Genomic DNA, 21,531 nt, shown 5'->3' on the forward strand with positions numbered 1-21,531 from the left:
GGGTGGCGCAGTCGGTTAAGCGTCCGACTTCAGCCAGGTCACGATCTCGCGGTCCGTGGGTTCGAGCCCCGCGTCGGGCTCTGGACTGATGGCTCAGAGCCTGGAGCCTGTTTCCGATTCTGTGTCTCCCTCTCTCTCTGCCCCTCCCCCGTTCATGCTCTATCTCTCTCTGTCCCAAAAATAAATAAACGTTGAAAAAAAAAAATTTAAAATCCTCTGCCCGGATGGGCGCCTGGGTGGCTCAGTCGGTTGAGCGTCTGACTTCGGCTCAGGTCATGATCTCGTGGCTCATGAGTTTGAGCCCCATATAGGGCTTTGTGCTGACAGCTCAGAGCCTGGAGTCTGTTTGGGATTCTGTGTCTCCTGCTCTCTGCCCTTCCCCCACTTGTTCTCTGTCTCTCTCTCTCTCTCCCCAAAATAAATAAACGTTAAAAAAATAAAAATAAAATAAAATCCTCTGCCTGGTATAGCAGAGAATGACAAATTCTCAAAGACTGATCGATAGATTTAATAATAAAAAAAAAAGTTACTTCCTCACCTCTGTGTCTTCCGCAAAGCCGCGTTTTAATTCCATTAATAATTTAGTTTTTTTCTCCTACGTCTAGTGGGAGAGAGACCTCAAAGTGTTTAGGCTTTATTGTTCTGCTGAGCTATTCATGGGCCCATGTATTTCCTACTGCATAAACCCAGACTGGACTTCGTGGACGGTGATTACACTAAACCAACACCACTACGACCCCACCTTACTCCCAGGTACGGCCCAGGGAATTCTTTTCCATTAAATCATGATTTTTACATCCCCATACATAAAATAGTTGGCAGTTTCTATACCGAGGAAACCTTTGTTTCAGGGCCTCCCCACATTCCCTCCAGGGGATTTCCTGCATTTCTAAGGCACTTACTCTGTGCTATGGGCAATATTGAAAATGTGTATATCATGATCCCTGCCCTCAAGGAGTTTACAGTCCAGTTGGGAGTCAAGACAAAAAATAATAGAGAACCACAAAGACGATATAGTACCAAGACCTAAATTTCAACTTTTTTTTTTTTTTTTGGGACAGAGAGAGACAGAGCATGAACGGGGGAGGGGCAGAGAGAGAGGGAGACACAGAATCGGAAACAGGCTCCAGGCTCCGAGCCATCAGCCCAGAGCCCGACGCGGGGCTCGAACCCACGGACCGCGAGATCGTGATCTGGCTGAAGTCGGACGCTTAACCGACTGCACCACCCAGGCGCCCCCAAGACCTAAATTTTAAACTGCAGGTTGGATCCATTGGCGGGAGGGTTGTAAAATGAGTTTAAGCGGTCACAGTCAGTATTAAAAAATGGAAATAGCAAAAATAGGAAGGATTAACATGCGTAGGATATAGTAAGCTTAAGAACTTTTCGGTAAAGGTTTGGTTCTGTTTTATATATAAATAAAACCTGTTTCTTACCCTAGGTTATGGTCAAATATGTGTGGATGTTTCTGACAAGCTATGTGTGAGACGAGTGGAGGTAAGCCTGTGAAGGAATGCCACGTGAGAAGGCATTCGTGACTTCTGTTCAAGTTATGGACTCTTGGGAACCCTTAGAACACGATTGGAAATCGCTCTAGAAACCATGCATATGCCGGGCGTTTTGCACATCTCAGTGGCTCATGGACTTTGCAGCCCTTGGTTGCAAGACCTTGGTTGGAGCCCTTTGATCTGGAGATTAAAGCCAGGAGGGAGAGAGAGGAGAAAGGCTGGAGAGCTGGGCTACATTTCCCAGGAGAGAAGATCATTCATCACTCACTTGGGAAGTCAACGAAGGCTTCCAAGGAGGAGAAGCTCGTAATCCAATTCATGTTTTAGGAAGACTGTTGTAGGCATTAGGGGCTAGAGGTCCAACTCAGAGGGTATCGTAATAATTATTTGAGAGCTAACAGAGGCAGATAGGTAGGAGGGCACAACTGTGAGAAGGTTTTTAGGATAAAAAAAAGTCATTGGACTTGGTATTTCTTTGGATATGGAGGCAATGAGGCAGAAGAAGGAGTCTGGGGTGGCCTCTTGGTTTCTATCTTTGAGCAGACAGCGTTGCTAATCACTGAGTCAGGACTAAATATAGAAAGGAAAGTAAGTTTGGGGAGGAGCATGAGTTTAATTCTGCAGTGAAGGGACATACGCAAGTATATCCAGGGACCTGATATGATCTCCCAACATTCTCTCTATGAAACTAAAGAGCAAAAGCCAAGGAGGGCCAGGTTGGGGTGGGATTGGGGTCCGGCAGAGCCGGAAGAGGAGGGGATTCAGATTTTGTTTGGGTACGTGTGTTCTTTGGTGGAACAGTTTGGTAATCCTGGGGCAGCAGGAGTGTCCCAAAGACTCTGAAAGCCGCGATGACAATGGAAATAGCAGGCAAGGTGCATTGGCTGAACTGGAGTAACCCAGAGTAGCCGCCTGGGTTTGGAAGTACAGGGGAAGGGGCTGGTCCGGCCCAGTAGGGAAGAAGGCCCAGCAGGAGCTGGCCAGGGTGTGTGTGTGTGTGTGTGTGTGGCAATGTCTAGCTCCATCTGGAACTAAAGCTGGTGAGTCTGCCCAGCCCATTCCATAGCATCTATGGGGAAGAGGGGCTCTGCCAGGTCCCACTGATCCTGCCGGTGGGAAACATACCAGGATCCCCCTGTCTCTTCCAGGCCCAGGAGTCGGATCCAACTGTGTTTGTGGCTGGTACAGAGGAAGGTGAGACGTATGCAGGAATTTTACGCCCGTTCACTCTTGATAGGTGCTGCTAGGAATCTGGGTTAGAGTCAAATTTGTGTTGGATGCTCTGGGTGAACTCCTTAACTATTTGTTTGTGGTACTGCTAAATATTTCCAGATGTCAGCACCACACATATGCCACGATGCTGTGATTAAAGCGCTCAGTGCTGAAACTCTTTTTTTTTTTTAATAAGAAAAATGCATAAGGAGAAATTAAATCTCCCTTTCTGTCTGGAACCCACCATACAGATCCTGCGTTATTTACCAACCACAAGAGTTTTTCCTTGGCTGGTGCATGCGTCTCTCCTAGTGTTTTTTCCAGCTGCTCATACAGACTTTGGCAAAGTTACTCACTAGCTCCGAATACCAGGATTACCCCATTCTCGTTTAGCAGTTCAGGGATTTGGCACCTGGAGGAAAAGCAAAGGCGATTTCAGAATCTTACTAATTCCCCAAACGGAGCTAAGTGATAGTCCCAGCCTCATGGGGTTGTGTGAAGACGGAAGAGGGCATTGCGTGGAAAGTATCTACTACAGTGCCTGGTACCCCCCGTGGTCTCAGGCAAGGCCAGTTCTTTTCCTGAGGAGGGTCACGTGATACCCGACCAACAGATTTTCACATCGGCTGGGCGGGGACATTGGAGCCTCTGGTGTGGGTTTATCTGTAGTGGAGACATTGACCGAAAATCTTGGGAGTGTTATGCAAGAAAAGAAACAGGCAGAAAGAACAGTAGTTCTGGAGCTGAAAGTTTGAATCTCAGACTTCTCTCTTCCTCCCTCAGTGACCTTAGGCAAGGCACTCACAGTTGACCCTTGAACAGCGCAAGGGTTAGGGGCACTGACCCTCTCGCAGTTGAATATCTGAGTATAATTTTTGACTGCCCCCCAGACTTACTACTAATAGCCTACTGTTGACCGGAAGTCTTACCGATGACACAGACAGTCGATTAGCATATATTTTGTATATGATATGTATTATATACTGTATTCGTTTTTAAAAAAAATTTTTATTATTTACTTTGACAGAGAGAGACAGACAGAACGAGCCGGGTAGGGGCAGAGAGAGAGGGAGAGAGAGAGAATCCCAAGCTGGCTCTGCACCATTAATGTGGAGCCCGATGCGGAGCTCGAACCCACGTACTGTAAGATCATGACCGGAGCTGAGATCAAGAGTTGGACACATAACTGACTGAGCCACCCAGGCACCCCTGCATACTGTTACAATAAAGTAAGCTAGAGAAAAGAAAATGCTATTAAGAAAATCATAAGGAAGAGAAAATACATTTCTAGTTCGGCAGTATAGGAAATCCACGCGTAGGTGGACCCCACATTTCAAACCCTTGTTGTTCAGGGTCAACTGCAGGTTTACTGAGGTTCAGTGTCTTCACTTGAGATGGGAAGAATGCCCTTCTCAGAGCGCTGTGGGGAAAACAAATAAGAAGTCTGGCTAATGGGAAATTATGGAGCAACAAATATGACCTCTCTTATTTCTTGCAGCAAAGTTGTCACAAGAGCGTCACATTCTCAAATGTCTTCTTTGGTGTTACACAGGGGTTTTACCGTGGGTGCTGATGATTTATTCATTCATTCATCTAACAAATATTTACTGAGTCCCTGCTATGTTCTACATGCTGGGGATCCCGCAGGCAACAAACAAAAGCTCTTGCCCTTATTCATGGCATATTCTAGCGACAGGAGACAGACTGCAAACATATGGTAGGCACAAGCTACCTGTACAGGTGATTAATGACAGATTCATTGGGGAGATTCCAAACCTGACTTAACCAAACTTAGGGATCCGGTGACATGGGAAATCCATGGTCTCTATGCCTACTGAGGCTTTTCCTGGTTAGGATGACTTTGTTGTGCCCGCACTTGGGGATCCTCTAGTCCTGTGTGTCTTGTTTGGTCCTTGTCTGCACAGGCTCAGCGGCTCTGTGGGTCCCCACCCTTAGCTTGCTTCCTTTCCAGGTGACGGATATCCCTGGAGCTTTAAAGGAACACCCAGCTTCGCTTGAGAAAGAACCCAGGAGACCGAATAGTGCTTCTGGCTGTACAGAGGACGTTCCAAAGAGTTCCGATTCTTTATCTCAGACCGAGGCATCTCCTTCATGTGTCACTCAGTCATCCCTCAAACTTGTCAGATGCTCTCACACTGTGGTGTTTTTGCTAATGAGGTTCCTGCAGGCTGGCATCTCTTAAATCCCCACCCACTAAATCCTATCCATTCATCCTGGTTCGGCCCAGATAATCCCTCTGTGGCAGAGAGTGTGAGCTACTCTGCAAGATCCATTCCCTTCTGATTCTGGTGGTCATCGACACCCTGAGCTTGAGCTGGACTCATGGCAAAAAGTGAAACATTCCGAGCCATCCCTAAAGCTGAGCGCAGCTGTGTGACTCAGAACTGGCTCCTTCCGCCCTTCTTGCTGGCAGGAACATGAACTCGGTGTCAGGATTTGGTATCTTGGCAGAGCAACAAGATGGAAGGTGTCTGGGTTCTCAACATGGTGCAACTGTCCCATCAGTCCTGGATAATTGGCGTCCAAGCAATAATCTGAGGGAAAACGAAAGTTTCCTCCCTCCCTCCCTCTCTCTCACTGTCTTTCTCAAGCTATTGTTATTTTGGTTTTCATTGGAGAATCCAAAAACTGATATCGTAAAAACTCCTCCTGTGCTGTGAAGTCCCCCCACCTGCCTCTACCTATATATCCCCAAAGTGTGCAATTTTACCTCAGTTAGTGTTGTCCTATGGCCATTTGGGAACCCAGCAATTTGTATGAGCTTCTAGTCCTTGACGACGCAAGCCCTTGTAGAGCAGGAACCTGTCTTATTAAATGTGTACCCCCCGTAATAACGAGCATAGTGCTTTGCTTTTATTCTTCATGTATTTAATGAATGTCTGCTCCTTGAATTTTTTGGTGAATGAAGAATGATTCCCTGCCTCTCCTGGACTAAAAATACTCTGTTTCTAAAGCATCTTTGCCCGGTAGAAATACAAGGCAAGCCACATATGTAATTTTGAATTTTTTAGTTGCCACATTTACAAAAAATCCAAAAGGAAACTGGTGAAATTAATTTTAGGTGTTTGTTTCATTGAGCCCTACATACTCAAATGTTGTCATTTTTGTAAGTAATCGATGCAAAAATTATTACTGAGAATGTTTTACATTCTTTTTCTCATACTAAGTCTTTGCAATCTGGTATGTGTATTTTATACTTTTAGCTCATCTCAATTCAAACCAGCCACCATTCAAGTGCTCAGTGGCCACCAGTGGTGAGTGGCTATTGTACCAGGCAGCAGAGCTCTAGGGGACCCCGAGCCAGCCCTGAAAGTGTGGGGAGGATTTGGATGGGCTGGAAGGGCATGGAGGAAATGCTGTGAGGCCGAAACAAGGAGTCTTTTTCTAGACGTTTCATGGAACTTGTTTGGCACAGGGATCTGCAATATACGGGGTACTCCAGTGACTCTTAGGAACTGTTGAGTGACTTTGATGTAGAAAGATTCATGTGGGAAGAGACAGAACCACTGACAAAACTAAAGAAGAAATGGAATCAGGAGAGAAGGGTGTCTGAGCGGAGCTCTGGAGGTCATTGAAGCCAAACTCAGGGCATATCTAACGATATAATGAATGAGGACACAGCCTTGGCTGAGAGACATGGTGTGGGGCTGGGTTTTTCACCGTTGCTGCCTAAGTGACCCTAGATGAGCCATTTCAACTCTCTGAGCCTCAGTTTCCTCAGGAAGCCCATCTGGAAGCAGCACTTTGGTGGGCACAGAGCAGTCTCTTCAAAGGAGCCCAATTCCCAATGGCATGATAAGGAGAAGCTCACTGGACCAGCTCTGACAACTCTAGAGTCACTGGACAAGGCAGACTCCACGGATGCCCCAAAGGAAGGAGTTTTTCCTTGGGCTATTGAAGCAACGGGTGGTTTCCATCCAAGGAAGGACTGACTTTGCAAAAAGTGAAAACTCAGAGGTTGAACAAGGGAGGGGGCAGCCACCACAGAGTGGGGTGGGCACAGGCAGTTGTGGTACACGGAAGGCAGGAGAGAGACAATGCCTTTCTCTTTTCTCACGGAAGTCTGTTCATGGAGCTCTGGGGTCTACCAGGGATTCTGAGTAGATGGGGCACTAAATGCCTCTGCAACCCAGACTGGGCTATACAAGGGAGAAGTGGGGAATCATGACTGTCATATGGATCACTTGAGGGGGAATCAGGAAAAGTCCCCAAGAACCCCTTTAAAGTCTCAGCTTTCCGGTATCTCAGACTCAAGTGCTATTTTGACCAAAATGTATCCAGGTAATGGCTACAGTTTTCTACATAACTTTCCATACTGGTCATAAAGGACTTAGACCATTCCCACCAAGGGCATTGTGGGAGACGGCTGTGTTAAGGGCTGATTTGGAGTTGCTTTCAGGAGGTGGAAACAGGTCCAATGTCCCAAAGCTCAAGGTTCCAATCACCGGAACATATGGATGTCCAGGGAACAATGGGACTTGCGGTCAAGGTGGTGGTCTGGGAAATTTGAGTGCTGGATACACCAGAGAATCTTAGAAACTTATGACTTCGTACTTGGGAAGCTGCCAGTGTTTCTGGAAATGGCTGTGCTTTGGGGTGAGAGCAGCTGAGGAAATAAAAGCGTTAGGTCCAGGACCAACAGCCTGACACAAAATCACCAAGCCAATGCTGTGAGTAAGGGGTTGGCCAACCCCAAGGCCAAGTGTACCTTTGATGGAAAATGAATTCTCAAGGAGGAAGCCTATAATTGGATGAGGTCCCTTGTCTCCCTAGCTTGTGGAAACAGCCAGACTTTCCCCCCTTGTTTTCCACATGGAATGTGAGTTCTCTAAGATCTGGCCTGGGCCACATTGGCTTCAACATTTCCTCATGGTGATGCCTTCCTCGGACAGCCCCATCTCGGGTGGAGGGGAAAATGTTTCTGCTGTGGCATCTGGGGAAGCACTTGTTACAATCAAGGTGCTCAACCAAGGTTTGTGAGAAGGATGCATTCATGATGTTCGCCTCTGAACCATTAGGGTTAAGTGACACTTGTCACCTCCTATGTGTTCTTTCTGACTTCGTTCCTCACGCCTGGTGGCCCAGGGGGAGCTGGGAGCCTGCCTTTCATGCCAGAGTCTTAGCTCTGGCTCCTCCTTAGCTTTGCTCCTCTTATCTTCCAATAAACCTGATGAACACGTTCATTCTAGAACGTTAGAGGTTTAACGTTTCGCATGCACACTGAGTGGCCCGCACTGACAGTTGAGAGCTAAACCAGCCGGGTACGGATCGGGATTGAAACCAGCCGGGTACGGATCGGGATTGAGGCCACGGCCAATTCACTTCACCTCTCCGAGCTTTCGCTCTCTTATCTGAAAAACAGGGATGCTGATCATTTTTATAGCTACTTCCCAGCGTCCACAGAGTTCAACGAGATGAAGAAAATGCTCTTGGCAGTAGGCACGCGGCAGCCGCACCCGTGCTGGATTCGCCGACAAGAGTCGGAAACGTACAGGCATGGTTTTCTCTTTCACCTTTCAAGTACATAACCTTTATGTCAACTGCCTGGCGCTGGAGAAGAGGCAGCACAGGGGAGATTGGGATTTGTCATGGGAAAGCCCTCCACCATCCGTTTTAGTGACGTCGCTTCAAAACGGAGCTGATTGGACAGTTTCATAAATACAGGGGTAGAGCTTTGATTTTAAGCTGCGACCAGAACGAACACCAACGACACAGCCAAGTGCAGCAGGGAACTGGAGGGGAGCAGTGGTAGGGCCATCTTCCACTGGTTGCAAGCAAGACGGGGTGCATTATCTGAAGGGACTTTAAGACTGAGAATAAAATAAAGCCAAAAGTGAGTCCACTTTTTATGGTCGCCATATAGGAGCAATTGTATTTTATTTTGAAAGTTTATTTATTTTGAGAAAGAGAGTGTGTGAGAGAGCACGAGTGGGGGAGGGGAGAGAGAGAGAGAGAGGGAAAAAGAGAGAGAGAGAATCCCAAGCAGGCTCCACGCTGTCAGCACAGAGCCCAACACAAGGCTTGATCTCACGAACTGTGAGATCATGACCTGAGCCGAAATCAAGAGTCAGACACATAATTGACCGGGCCACCCAGGCACCGTGTGGGCAATTTCAAACAGTATCTGATAAAATATCCCTCCCCGCAAAAATAGTGTTGTTATTCTAAGTTCTCAACAGTTGGCACAATGGCTGTTGAGTTTTAATAAAACATATATAGACTTTTTGGCATATTTTTATTACCTATTTTTTCCTAAACATTGTCTTCTGTGAAAGGTCACTTGGAGAACTCCCAGTAGGCAGTTGGGCCCCCCACCCCGCCCACTGAACACATGCTTACCCAGCCACACAGTTTATTTCGGGAGTACATTCATCATAATGGTCTGGAAGTATCCAAGCTCACTTAGGGTGCTGTCCCTGTCTCCAACACCCCCCACCGAGGTGTGACATATTCCTCTTTTTAAAAATAGTATATCAATTTAATGGAATATGATCAACAAGAATAAGGCAGATCTATATATAACGATACAAAAATAACCTCCAATATACAGAGTTCTAGCGAAATAAACACTATACAGAACACTGAAAAATATTTGAAAAAGTGACATGTATGTACGTATGTATGTTTTATACATGAATAGAATCTCTCAAAGGACAAATAAGAAATGCTAGATTCAGAAAGAACGGTAGGGGCCTCTGGGTGGCTCGATCGGTTAAGCTCCTGACTCTTGATCTCAGCTCAGGTCTTGATCTCAGTGCCCTGCGTTCAAGCCCCATGTTGGGCTCCATGCTGGGCATGGAATCTACTCCCAGTGTGGAGCGTACCTAAAACAAAACAAAGCAACACAAAACAACAACAACAAAACAAGATGAGTGGTAGCACAGTGATCTTAAAGACAAAGACACGTACTTGAGCTACCTCGATTCTGTCATCCGCGTGACTGCTTGGCGATTTCGTGTACGTTAAGAATTTAGCCCAGCCGAGGCCGAGGGTGAATGGGAAGGTGTAACATTTTTAGTTGGTAGTGCAAATATTAGTTCATACATGAAATGTTTCACGGAGTCCAAGCGCTGTTTTTCACACTGGCATTCATTTCTCTTTCTCAATTGTTAATGGTTCATTTTAAAGCTAACGAACTCATCAAGAGGGTCATGGCTATTACCGATTATTATGTGATTCTTAGATGAATAACTTGGCCGCATAGAGAGGGGAGTTTTAAAAACTGATTTGCTCTGGGTGTCTGATCCACTGCATGCCTGACTTTTAATCAGGACATAAAAATGCTTTTCAGGCATTATTTATGTCTTATCCTCTCAAGATTTGCTCAGAAGCGCAATTTAATCAACACTTGTAATCGGTCACCTTTGGGGCCACTCCGGAGGCTTGCTATGAATTTAGGAGCACCTACTTTCTTAATCCTATCGATCTGCAAACCATTTTCCTTCCTTACAACACGCTTCCTACTTACTGTGATTGCTCTAAAAATTCCTTTCACTCTAGAGATGAAAGGCTAAACATACAGGGGCTCTCCAGGCAGTGTCTCAGGATGGCACAGCCACCAACAAGGGCGCCCCCGTTCTTTCGGTCGAGGGAGAATTGGCAGAGCTCAGCAGAGAATCTGAGAATGTGCAGGAGCTCATTTGGGCTGGGCAAAGGGGAGGCCCGGAATAAAGCCTCTCACGGCCTCTCTTATGCTTTTCTACCATGGATCCTGTTTTCCTACAAAGGACAGGGCTGTGCTTGGCCATGCACTTGCCCAAGAAGGCAGTGCCTCCTCACATAATTCCTGGTGGGTCCTTCCTAATCCCCTCCCCCGGTGAGCCTTGCATCCTAGAATTACAAAGGACCTCTCTCCGTTGGCTTTTTGGGACTTCATGATGGACTGAGGCATGAGCCAAATGGGTTTCGGCTGTGCCAATACAGTGCAACCCCTCCCCCCTCCCCCCGCCGCGCTGGCCTTCTTCGGGGGTCAGGAAGGAGCATGTGCAACCAAAGATCCCCAGCTGATCACTTTCTGCTTTGAGCGACAGCCTCCCATCTACCCCGGGGTGGGGGGGCCCACACAAATACGATTTCGTATGTGTGCCCTTTTGTGCAAAATCTTGGGAAGCACGGCTTTGGGGGCAAAGACAGTGCCATTCTTGGCCGTTTGGGAGAAATGGATCTGTTTTGTGCAGATAAGAAAACGGGGGTTTGGCGTGTTTCGTTGCCTGGTGAAATTACCCGGTGGTTCTGTCGCTTCCAGATCAATCTGAGTGTGAGCCATCGGCAACCCGTGCACAGCGTGTGGCCGGCTGAAAATGCATCGTCTCTCGACGCGAAGCTCAGCTATTTTTCTCCAGCTTGGGTTGTTGTGTTGTTTTCCGCTTCCGCCTACAGCCTCTTCACGTCCTCTCGGGGACGTGCTCGGTGACATAGCACAGCTGCACACGCGGCCGTTCTTTTTCTTCCCGAAATGAGGGGAAGGTTCTGTGGCTCCAGTGCCCTGTGCTGCAGGCCGTCCAAGAGATGTCACAGTACGACGGTCGGGACCCCCGTTTCTGCGGAGATGGCACCACCCGTGCCTGAGGGTGATGGTGACAGCTTACAGTAGGTGTCCGATTGTGACACATGAGTGAAATGGAAGTCACCATTCCTTTCGGGGGGGTTTACAAGCTGTCGATTGAACCATCCGGGATTCATTCACATTCTGCTGAGGTTTCGTGTTCTCTTCCTACAGGTAATGAATGAGGTGCGGGCAGCATAGAGGGGTCGAAGCCAGAGCACAATCTGTGGTCGGTAAAGTGCGTTCGGTCAACAAATATTTACGGGAGATCTCTGTGTCGGGCGCTGAGCCGTGTGCTGGGGTGCTTTACTCGGCAAGATAGTGAGAAAAGTTATTGTAAAGGCCCAAAGAAATTCCTATGAACAAAAGCTGGAGGTGTTTTGAAGTTACTTAAAGGTGGTTATTTGAAGGAGAACGTATAAGGCGTACCTGGGTGGCTCAGTCGGTTAAGCGTCTGACTTCAGCTCAGGTCATGATCTCATGGTTTGTGGGTTTAAGCCTCGAGTCAGGCTCTGTGCTGACAGCTCGGAGCCTGGAGCCTGCTTCTGATTCTGTGTCTCCCTCTCTGTCTGCCCCTCCCCTGATCACGCTCTCTCTCTCTCTCTCTCAAAAATGAATAAACATTAAAATTTGTTTTTAGGGGCCCCTGGGTGGCTTGGTCGGTTAAGCGTCCGACTTCGGCTCAGGTCGTGATCTCACAGTCCGTGAGTTTGAGCCCCACGTCGGGCTCTGTGCTGACAGCTCAGAGCCTGGAGCCTGTTTTGGATTCTGTGTCTCCCTCTCTCTCTGCCCCTCCCCTGTTCATGCTCTGTCTCTCTCTGTCTCAAAAATAAATAGAAACGTAAAAAAAATAAAATAAAATAAAATAAAATTTGTTTTTAAAAATAAAGGAAAATGTATAATGGCGTCTGTCTTCCGTGTTTGTAAATGCGTGTGGCCAAATCCTCTCCAGACTTGTGGGCTTGACTCTGGGCGTTAGCAGAGCTCCGGACAGGTACAATTGGGGACCATCGTGTGTCCCAGTATTTAGGAATATAAATCAGCCTACCAACGGTTAAATAAAGTATGCTCTGTCTTCTTACCTTTTTTTTTTTTTTAATGTTTATTTATTTTTGAGAGAGAGAGAGTGCACACTCGTGTGAGCAGGGGAGGGGCAGGGGGAGGGTATAGAGGATTCAAAGTAGGCTCTGTGCTGACAACGTGCAACCGGCTTGGGATTCTCTCTCTCCCCCTCTCTGCCCCTTACCTGCGCTCTCTCTCTCTCTCTCTCAAAATAAATATAAATAAACTTAAAAAAAAACCCTACACATTCATAAGGACAACTGAAAAACGTGTAAAGCTGTGATTTGTACATGACCAAAGTTTGGCAGCTGTCCCAAAGCGGCTGCATTAACTATTACTGCACGTGCTTAAACGTTCCTTTGTTCTGTTTGAATGACTAACAAAATGAAGGCGCATAATTTGTAATTATTTCATGTTTATTTCCTTAAATTTTTGTCTTCGGCTCAGCGTGGTCACGAATTCTGTCATTGTGGCAAATGTGCTCACATAAGTTTGTTCTGTCGACGGCAGTGAGCTCAAGGACTTAAAAAATGTAAGTGTATTTAAAATATGCAACACGTGGGTGTGTTTCATAAAAAGTGTGAAGTACATGTAAAAATATCAAAATTAATTTTTCATATGTATTTTCAAAGAAAGTTACTTTTTCCTACAAAATATAAAAATTAAAACGGGAAAGGGAAAAATACAGATTATAATTAATAAATGTGGAAAATGGTACGACAAAATTATTTAAAGAAAACTGAATTTTAAGTTTAATTTTCTAAAAACTGAAATCTGATTAAATATTCATGCCGATCATGCTTCGTATTGCTGGCTTCCGACTCTCACCCAGTGGCTAACAGAAGGGATCCATATCATGCATCACACACGGACTGTTTAGACCCACACAGACACGGGGTTGAGGGTGACGGGAATTGTGAGGCGCATCATCACGTTTCTCAGCCGCCACGTTGGTGCAAATATCGTGGTAATTCCCCAGTAGCTACAGGACCAGGAGTTGAAGCCAGGAAATGGATGAGTAGTTCTCTTGGGAAGTGGAGGGTCGGAGGGGAAAGAGCTGACCGGTTAATTTGCTTGTGTTTTCTCTCCCCTGCATGTGTCTCCCGGTCAAATCCTCCCTGCGCTCTGGAATACCATCTTGCCTTGTATCTGCAGCCACAGTACGACCCACAGACCTTCATGTCTTGCAGGCGGTGAGTTTTTCTTTTTTCCCAAGGACATAGGACACAAGATACGGAGAAGCCATGGAGAAGCTGTTGCCTGGGGCCCGAGCTGTGTTGGGCACAGGAGTGGACATTAGGGTGATGAGTGAGGCTTTGCCAGCCCTGAGCACTGGATCCCCAGTGGCTGGGGGGGCCGTGTGAACATTAGCAACATTTTTGTTCTTGTGAGTGTGGGGCTGTCTAAGCCTCGGGTCTCAGGACAGGATCTTAACCCCCTCAGTCTACCGGGAGTGTTGATAGCACTCAAACACAGCAAGATCCCAGAAAGGGTTTCCAACTTGGCTGGTGGCTCTTCTTACCCTCTGGTGGCTCTGCCCTGCTCACTTCTGGGGGGTGGGAGGTTCTGGACAGGGCACTTTCTGGAGGCCTGGCCTGCTTCATGGCTCGTTTCTATCCTGGTTGCTTCCTGGAGCAGTGCAGCATTAGAGTTGAAGTCAAGGTTGTACAGTCGGCCGGGAATAAAAGTATCCTTTGTGGTTTGCATGAAGTTGCATGATGGGTAGGCCTTGGACAGAGGCACGCTTTCTTTCTGGGATGCTTCTACCCTGCTATCGCAGGGCTGGGCTGCACCCCGCGGGCTTCCTGACTGCAGCAGGGCATCTGCTCTCACCCCACGTTAGACCCTCATCCCCAGGTTAGCCTAGCTCCAGCCAATAGTGGGAAGGGGGGTGCTCTGTGCCGATTCCCGATGGTGCTTCTGTGGTGGAATTCACAGGTATGGTTACGGTTCTGTGTTGTCATCTCTCTAGCTGTCGGTTGCAAAGCTGAACCGGAATATTCTGTGTGCAAGCAAAAAATAAATATTGTATTTCAATATTACGTTCCACTGAAATACAGGGAGATAATTGCGGGACTCCAGTCAGGGCTGTTGGTATTTATCAGGTGCTTTACTGTAGCCGTAGGTCTGGCAGGGCAGACAGGCTGGACATGAAGGGTTAACCAGCCAGCTGGGCACTACAGTGAGAAGGTGACAGGCCAGGCATTTTTAAACCATTAGGGCCTCTTTTCACACTCAGAAACCCGCTCCGTGGGTCTTCATCCAGACTGTGTCTGAGGCACGGCTGACCTGGCTTTCACCTTCTGTGCCCTTAACCTGGCTTCCCATTTACTGTCACTTCATTCCCCCCAGATCCTGAGCTCTATCCACCCGATAACTTCACCTGGACTCCGGATTCCTTCTCCTGGCTGATGATGGTTGTCCTGGGAGCTTCCCTGCCTCCCTCAATCCCCGAGAATACAAAGCAAAAGATATGGAGAAGGGGTTTGAAATTCTCGTTCCTGAGGGTCTGACAGGTTGAGACAGACATTCCCACCTAGAGAGAGAGCATATGGGCAAAGTTAAAAAAAAAAAAAAGGTGAATGCAGGGGCACCTGGGAGACTCAGTCAGTTGAGCGTCCAACTCTTGGTCTCAGTTCAGGTCATGATCCCAGGGTTGTGGGTTCGAGCCCTGTGTCAGCCTCTGCACCGACAGCATGGAGTCTGTTTGAGATTCTTTCTCTCTCTGCTCCTTTCCCGCTCTTTCTCTTCCCCTCTCTCTCTCTCTCTGTCTCTAAAGTAAAAAAAAGAAAAGAAAAGAAAGAAATAACGAAGGCGGGAGTAGATGGCAAGGCCCACACAACATTTCTGGTGGGTGTCCGTGTAACAGAGGCTTACCAGGGAGAGCCATGATGCTCTCAGGTCAGGATGCCATGACCAGCCTTGCCGGGCCCTGCTGGCCCCAGTCCCTCCGATCACCTGGCAGCCTCACGCTTTGAGAAGGTCCCAAGGCTCTCACGATGAAAACGCGTGACCGTAACAACTCCTGCGATTCATGTGTCTCCTCCGTAGACTGAGCTCTGTGCCTGGTGACATTAGGTGCGTCTAACGCCACACTGAGAATAGATTAAGTCGAACAGTCGTGCGGTCCTTTGCAAGGATACCCCGTTTCTGTGGTGTCGCAGATGTTTTGGTTGGGTATCATTTTTAAGCGGCCTTAGCCAAAAACATCTTCTTGCAGAACAGCCGACTCACTTCAGTATTTCACTTTGGACAGTTGCTTGACTTCGTTTAGCACCCCGTGCCGGAGCCCGGTCTCCCCAGGCCCCGCACGCTTCCCTTCCGTTAGCGTCAGCGGGAGCCTCGTCAGACAGATTGAGGCCAAGGGAAGGTGGGCCCCGACGGCTGCACTGTGGGGGCAGCGAGCCTCGCAGAGCAGAAAGCTGGCGCACGGGGAGAGCCGTCAATGATGCCTTGCGAGCCATATGCCGCCTTAGATTGTATTTACATTGAGACATACAACAGCTTGTTATCAAACAAGGCAAGACACAATACTCAGCGGTAGGAGACCGCAGCCACAGTGAGCCTCAGAGTCTGCTCCCCCCACCTGCTGTTGCCTGGGCGTTTAAGCTGGCAGAAATCCTGATCAGGTCAGTGTAGGGAAATGTGACAATGTCTGTGTTGGGCGCCGATGGACGGACGTAGGGAGGCTCTCCCTACACTCCGAAGCACGGAGGTATTTGCATTTCTGCTGCCTGGCTCGATGATTCCTCCAGGAGCTGGTTGATGTCCTCAGGCCTACCCCGGTGTACCCTCAAGGGCTTTTCTGGTTAAGGGCCTTCCAAAGACGCAGTCCTGGAGGGGGGCCGCCTCGAGACCCATCTGTGAAAATATGCGGCTGAGACAGTGCAGCGGAAGCTGACTTGGAGCCCAGCGGGTGTCTGTGCAGGGCCTGGCCGGCTCCTTTCGGGGGGTCGGGTGGGGGGTGGGCCGCCACCCAGTGGGAACCTGACAACACAATGCACAGTTGTGTTGGCGGTTGGGGCGCAGGCGTGGTTCTGCATTGTTGCTCCGCCTGGATCAGTGTTTTGTGACTGTGGGGGGCTCTCTCCTGTTACAAGTTGTGCAGAGCTGATTCCACCGAGGTCAGCTCAGATTCCACCGAGGCCCAGGGGAGAGAGAGGAAAGCCCCCTCTCTCGGCTGGAAGGCAGACAGGGAGAGGACATAAAGAGGGAGTCCCTTTGCCCGTGGCCTGGCCTCACCGACCTACAATCCACACGGATTCGGTGAGAGCTCCCATCTCACTAAACTCCCACTGACAGGAAGGTGTCGGGATGTTCTCGCATGTTAGGGGAGAACCTTTTGGGGGAGAAGGTGACGTTGGAAATTCAGGCTAGAGACTCCATAGAGAGCTTTTCTGGAATTCCTTAATGGGCGGAGCCTCACGTTTAGGCTGGTTATCCCTGGGAACCAAAGAACTTGGCCGAAGTCTGATGAGTTTAGTGCAGTTATCTAATGAAGGAGCCAGACTCCAGGGATTTTTAGGACCCACTTTGCACCTGAGATCCTGCGTGTCAGTCAGGGGGTGAGTGCAAGCTCTGTCTCCTTGGACACCTGAGTTTAAGCCCCATCTGCCAGTTTTTTCGCTTGCTGTGTGGCCTGGGGCAAGTCACTTAACCTCTCTGCACCTCCGTCTCCTTAGCCCTAAAACGGACAGTTGGTACGAGAAGTCGTCTGGTTCACAGTAGATGCTCAGTAAATGGTGGTTGTGCTCCCTCCCTCTCCTTCTCTGAGTTGGCAAAGGCACATGGGCAACACGGTCCCTTCTCTCAAGTGCACTCAACCACGGACCCAAGCGTCCTTCCCATCCCAGCAGGAGAGGATCTTCAGAGATAGTGTAATTCAGATGGAAGGCACCGTGTCTCTCCAAGGATAGGTGTTCTCTCTCTACTGGGCCAGCTGAGAGTCCACGTCCTCTGTTGGTGCCCGTGACCCTCACACCCTCCTCGGGGGGCTGACTCGTTTGCAGGTGGCCGAGCAGGGTGGTCTCTAGGCTTGCCTGGCACACGGCTTTGTCAGGTGCCCATCATCACGCCCGATGCCCCTGCTTGGCATGTACCTTCCTCCCGCCCCCGCCCCCCTCCAGTGCCAGCCCCCGGTTCACCAGACAGGCAGTGGAAGAAGGTGGAGAGAAAGAGAGTTTCCAGTCTCCCTGACCTCGGTTAAAATCTCCACTCTGCTGGTGGTTAGCTGTGCAACGTTAGGCATGTCCCTGAACTCCCGAGTCCCAGAATCCTAGTCTGCAAAGCAGGATATTAATTCCTTCTTGGCAGGAGTGTTGTAAATATCAAAGGCAGCGAAGTATCTGGCACACGGGAGGCATTTGATAATAATATCCTTGTTATTCAGAGCAACGTTCTCATGCCCTTAAATCATTCTCTTTAAATAAAGAGAACAGCGGTTCCCAAAGTGTGGCTCCTGGGACAGCGGCCTCAGCAGCTCCTCTGGGGCTTAGGAGATGTGGATCCCGGGCCCCACCCAGGACTACTGATTCAGAAGCCCTGGGGGCAGCCTCCACAATCTGTTTTCACACAGCCTCCAGGGGATTCCGAATGCATCACGGAGCTGGAGAACCTCTGAATTGGAAATATTTTTCAAAACCTCACCGCTCAAGGTCAATTCTTTTGCTTGTTCCCGGATGTGATTTGGGAGGGTTTCCAAACTCAAGGGCCACGGAGGCTGGTGCAGATACCTGTGGCCTGGGGCTGCGTAAACGGCCTGCCTGAATGCAAGAGAAGGCTCCAGAACCCTTGAGCTGGGCCTCCTCCTGCTCCGACAAGGGCCTTTGATCAGTGTTCCCGACCTGGCTTACTACCACCCCCTCCCGCGACCAGGAGGGCCGTTCTTTCTTCCCTGGGAGCAGAAGGGTGTAATGCAGACCCCGTGCTGAGCTGTGCTCCAGCCCACGCGAAGGTACTTCCTCCTTGCAGGGCAAGGGCTGGCCAGGGCCTTGCGGACATCTACGCCCGTGATTACGCAGGTATGCGGTGGCAAGGTACTTCTTGAAGGGACGCTGCCAACGCGGCCAGACCAGCGCTTTGCCTGAGCCCAGACGGTGTTATTAGTACCGTATGGCGGCTCTAATTTTAGGGGAAGCCTGATGCCTTGGTGTTGTCGTATTCTGTCAAGCAGTCTTCCAAAGGATGTGCTCATTTCTTTCATGTGGTTTCTTCGCCCGCTCACCGAATTATTGAATGGGGCCACATCCAAGCAACTAACGCAAATAGCCCTTGACTCCGTTCCATGACCCGCCATGGTTCCTGGGGGCCTCCGAGGTGCCGGGGACTGCGCAAGGGGCCACGAAGCGTTTGGCGTCTGGGACGGCTTCAGTTCTGAGAACAGAGCGTTTCCAATTGCTGCGCAGTTTTTCAAGGCCCCGGATCTTCGGTGTCATAAATGGACGCGACCCCAGTGTGAGCTCTCCGCGTTTCACTTCTCTTTGCTGACGTGGTGTGGCCTTGCGGTGAGGCGGATCCGGGTTCGATTCTGGCCCTGCCACTCACTAGCTGTGTGACCTGGGGAAAGTTACTTAGCATCTCTGAGCCTCAGTGCCCTTATCTCTCCAGTCGGTCAGAACCCTTGCAGGGCTGTTGGGGATAGGCAAGAGATCTCTAGGGAAGGTGCCTTGGAAAAGGCGATCCATCTCATCCTACGGCAACGTGACTTGGAAGGCACTGTTTCAAAATCTGAGCGGAAGGAAGAAAGAAGGCTTGCGGAAGTAGAAACCAGAGGTCCTTCCAGGAATGTCTGGGCTTCCTGTTTCATTGTCCTTCACTATGTGCCCCTCTGGTGAGTCCCCTAGGGTGCTCCTTCTGGACACCGGCTGAGGGACGTGTGCCCAGAACCGGGCCCTTGAGCCGTGGTCCAGCCTGTCAGCCGACCCATGGGGCTGACTCAGGACGCTGTCGCGCTTGGCTGCCTGTTTTCCTCTTCGAGACATTTGTCTGGAACCACTTGACTGGCTAGCGGAGCAGAGGGTTCGAAGAACTGGTTCTTGACTTTTTACCGCGACCTCATAGTCAGGTCGCCTGAGCCCTGTGGGGAGGACAGAACTCTCCAGAGGAAAGGACAGGTGAGACAATGTCTAGAGAGTTCTACGCAGGAGGAAGGTGCTGGAACACAGCTGCGCTGCGGGGGGCTGGGGGCTCCCACACAGGACTGGCCTGGGGCGGGGGGGGGGGGGCGCTGGGTTATCCCCTGGGGTGCTCAGCGAATCAGGTGTTTTGAATGCAGAGTTAGTAATCAGTAAACTCATCCAGACAGGCTGGTTTTAACTAGGAAGCAGAACAGGAGCAAACACGTGTAAAACCTTTTGGATTCTTTTCAGCATGCGGACAGTTTTTAAAACTTTCGTGGACGCTTTCTGTGCATGATTTTTATTGTGGTAAAATACACTTAACATCAGATGTACCATTTGAACCATTTTTTAAAAAGCTTTTTTTTTTAACATTTATTTTTGAGAGACAGAGAGCAAGCGGGGGAGGGGCAGACAGGGAGGGAGGCACAGAATCCGCAGCAGGCTCCAGGCTCCGAGCTGTCAGCACAGAGCCCGACATGGGGCTCGAACCCACACACCGTGAGATCGTGACTTGAGCCGAAGTCAGACGCTTAACCAACTAGGCTTCCCGGGAGCCCCTTATCTGAGCCATTTTGAAGCGTGCAGTTCAGTGGCCTCAGGGGCATTCATATTGCTGTGCTGCTATTACCCACTCCATCTCCAGAACTTTCTCATCTTCCCAAACTGAAAACTCTGCCCCCATGAACTACTAACCCCCCCCCTGCCTCCTCCCAACCCCTGGTAAGCACCACTTACTCCACTGAAACTTTTGTAGAAACCAAAGGAGGCTTCTAGAAGATAATAGAAGGTGCTTCAAATATCCACTTCCTTCAATAGTATATTTAAGAACTCTGTCTTCTTGGGGCTTCTGGGTGGCTCAGCTGGTTAAGCGTCCAACTTCGGCTCTGGTCATTATCTGTGGATCTTTTCAAGCCCCGAGGAGCCTGGAGCCTGCTTTGGATTCTGTGTCTCCCTCTCTCTCTGCCCCTGCCCCACTCATGCTCTGTCTCTCTCACTCTCAAAAATAAATAAACATTAAAAAATAATAATAATAAGAGTCCTTTTTTAAAAAAATTTTTAAATGTTTATTTTTAAAGGAGAGAGAGACAGAGCATGAGTGGGGGAGGGGCAGAGAGCGAGGGAGACACGGAATCCGAAGCAGGCTCCAGGCTCCGAGCTGTCAGCCCAGAGCCCGACGCGGGGCTCGAATTCACGGATCGCGAGATCACGACCGGAGCCGAAGTCGGTGGCGTAACCGACTGAGCCACCCAGGTGCCCCGAACTCTGTCTTCTTAACATAGGAACTCTGATCCCTCAGACGCAGGCACAAAACAAAGGCTTGAACATTCGTGGAAGTGTTTTGCCCCCCTCGGAACAACCGTGGATGTCTTTTGCTTTGCTCTTGCTGAAAAGAGCAGTGGGCTGTTTATAAAAGAACACTTGCGAAGAAGAAAGACTTGGAACGGACCACCATCTTCCTGAGTTGTCGACAGCTGTTATTCAGTGGAAATCTCAGTGGAAACCAAAGAAATATCGAAGCATTGTTTCAGCGTGAACATTTGAAGTGGCTGCCTTCCAAAGCTTGGCTGGTTTAGGTACCTGGGATCTGCGGCCAAAGCCTCCCGCACCGTCTTGATTTCTCCCCTATAGCTATTGTTGACGCAGCTGTGGAAAAGTCTGGTGTGCATCCTGAATCTGCGATCGCCTCCACTGGCGGGGAGTCACAGCTTTCTAGGCTATGTCACCGTCTCTTCCACGATCGTTGGCCTCTCTGTGTGCAGGCGTTCGGGGTCTTGAGGAAAAGCCAGCTTTTCCATTGTTGGGAAGGTTGGCAAGGCTTTCTCAGAATCCCAGGGGGTGTGGTGGCCAACGTGGATTTCGGTGGAAAACCCCCACAGTAGGAAGGTAGGAGGAATCTGGGGCATCTAAGAGAAGCTGACGGACCCCTCCCCGTCCCCCCACCCAGCCCTGCATATCATTGGTTTTCTTTTCTTTTTAAATATGTGACGGGGGCACCTGGGTGGCTCAGTCGGTTGAGCGTCTGACTTCGGCTCAGGTCACGATCTCATAGTTCATGAGTTCAAGC

At 49.3% G+C, this 21,531-nt stretch overlaps 2 long non-coding RNA genes across 2 annotated transcripts; both read left to right on the plus strand.

Moving 5' to 3' along the window:
* Positions 1–369: 369 nt before the first annotated feature.
* Positions 370–3,766, plus strand: LOC122492718. The gene is made up of 3 exons (XR_006299743.1): positions 370–753; positions 1,442–1,497; positions 2,657–3,766. It is a non-coding gene; the product is annotated as an uncharacterized LOC122492718 (long non-coding RNA).
* Positions 3,767–12,529: 8,763 nt separating this feature from the next.
* On the plus strand, positions 12,530–14,385 carry LOC122492719. The gene is made up of 2 exons (XR_006299745.1): positions 12,530–12,880; positions 13,504–14,385. It is a non-coding gene; the product is annotated as an uncharacterized LOC122492719 (long non-coding RNA).
* The last annotated feature ends 7,146 nt before the right edge of the window (positions 14,386–21,531 follow it).

This window comes from Prionailurus bengalensis, chromosome D2, assembly GCF_016509475.1.
Source record: "Prionailurus bengalensis isolate Pbe53 chromosome D2, Fcat_Pben_1.1_paternal_pri, whole genome shotgun sequence".
Classification (NCBI taxonomy): Eukaryota; Metazoa; Chordata; class Mammalia; order Carnivora; family Felidae; genus Prionailurus; species Prionailurus bengalensis.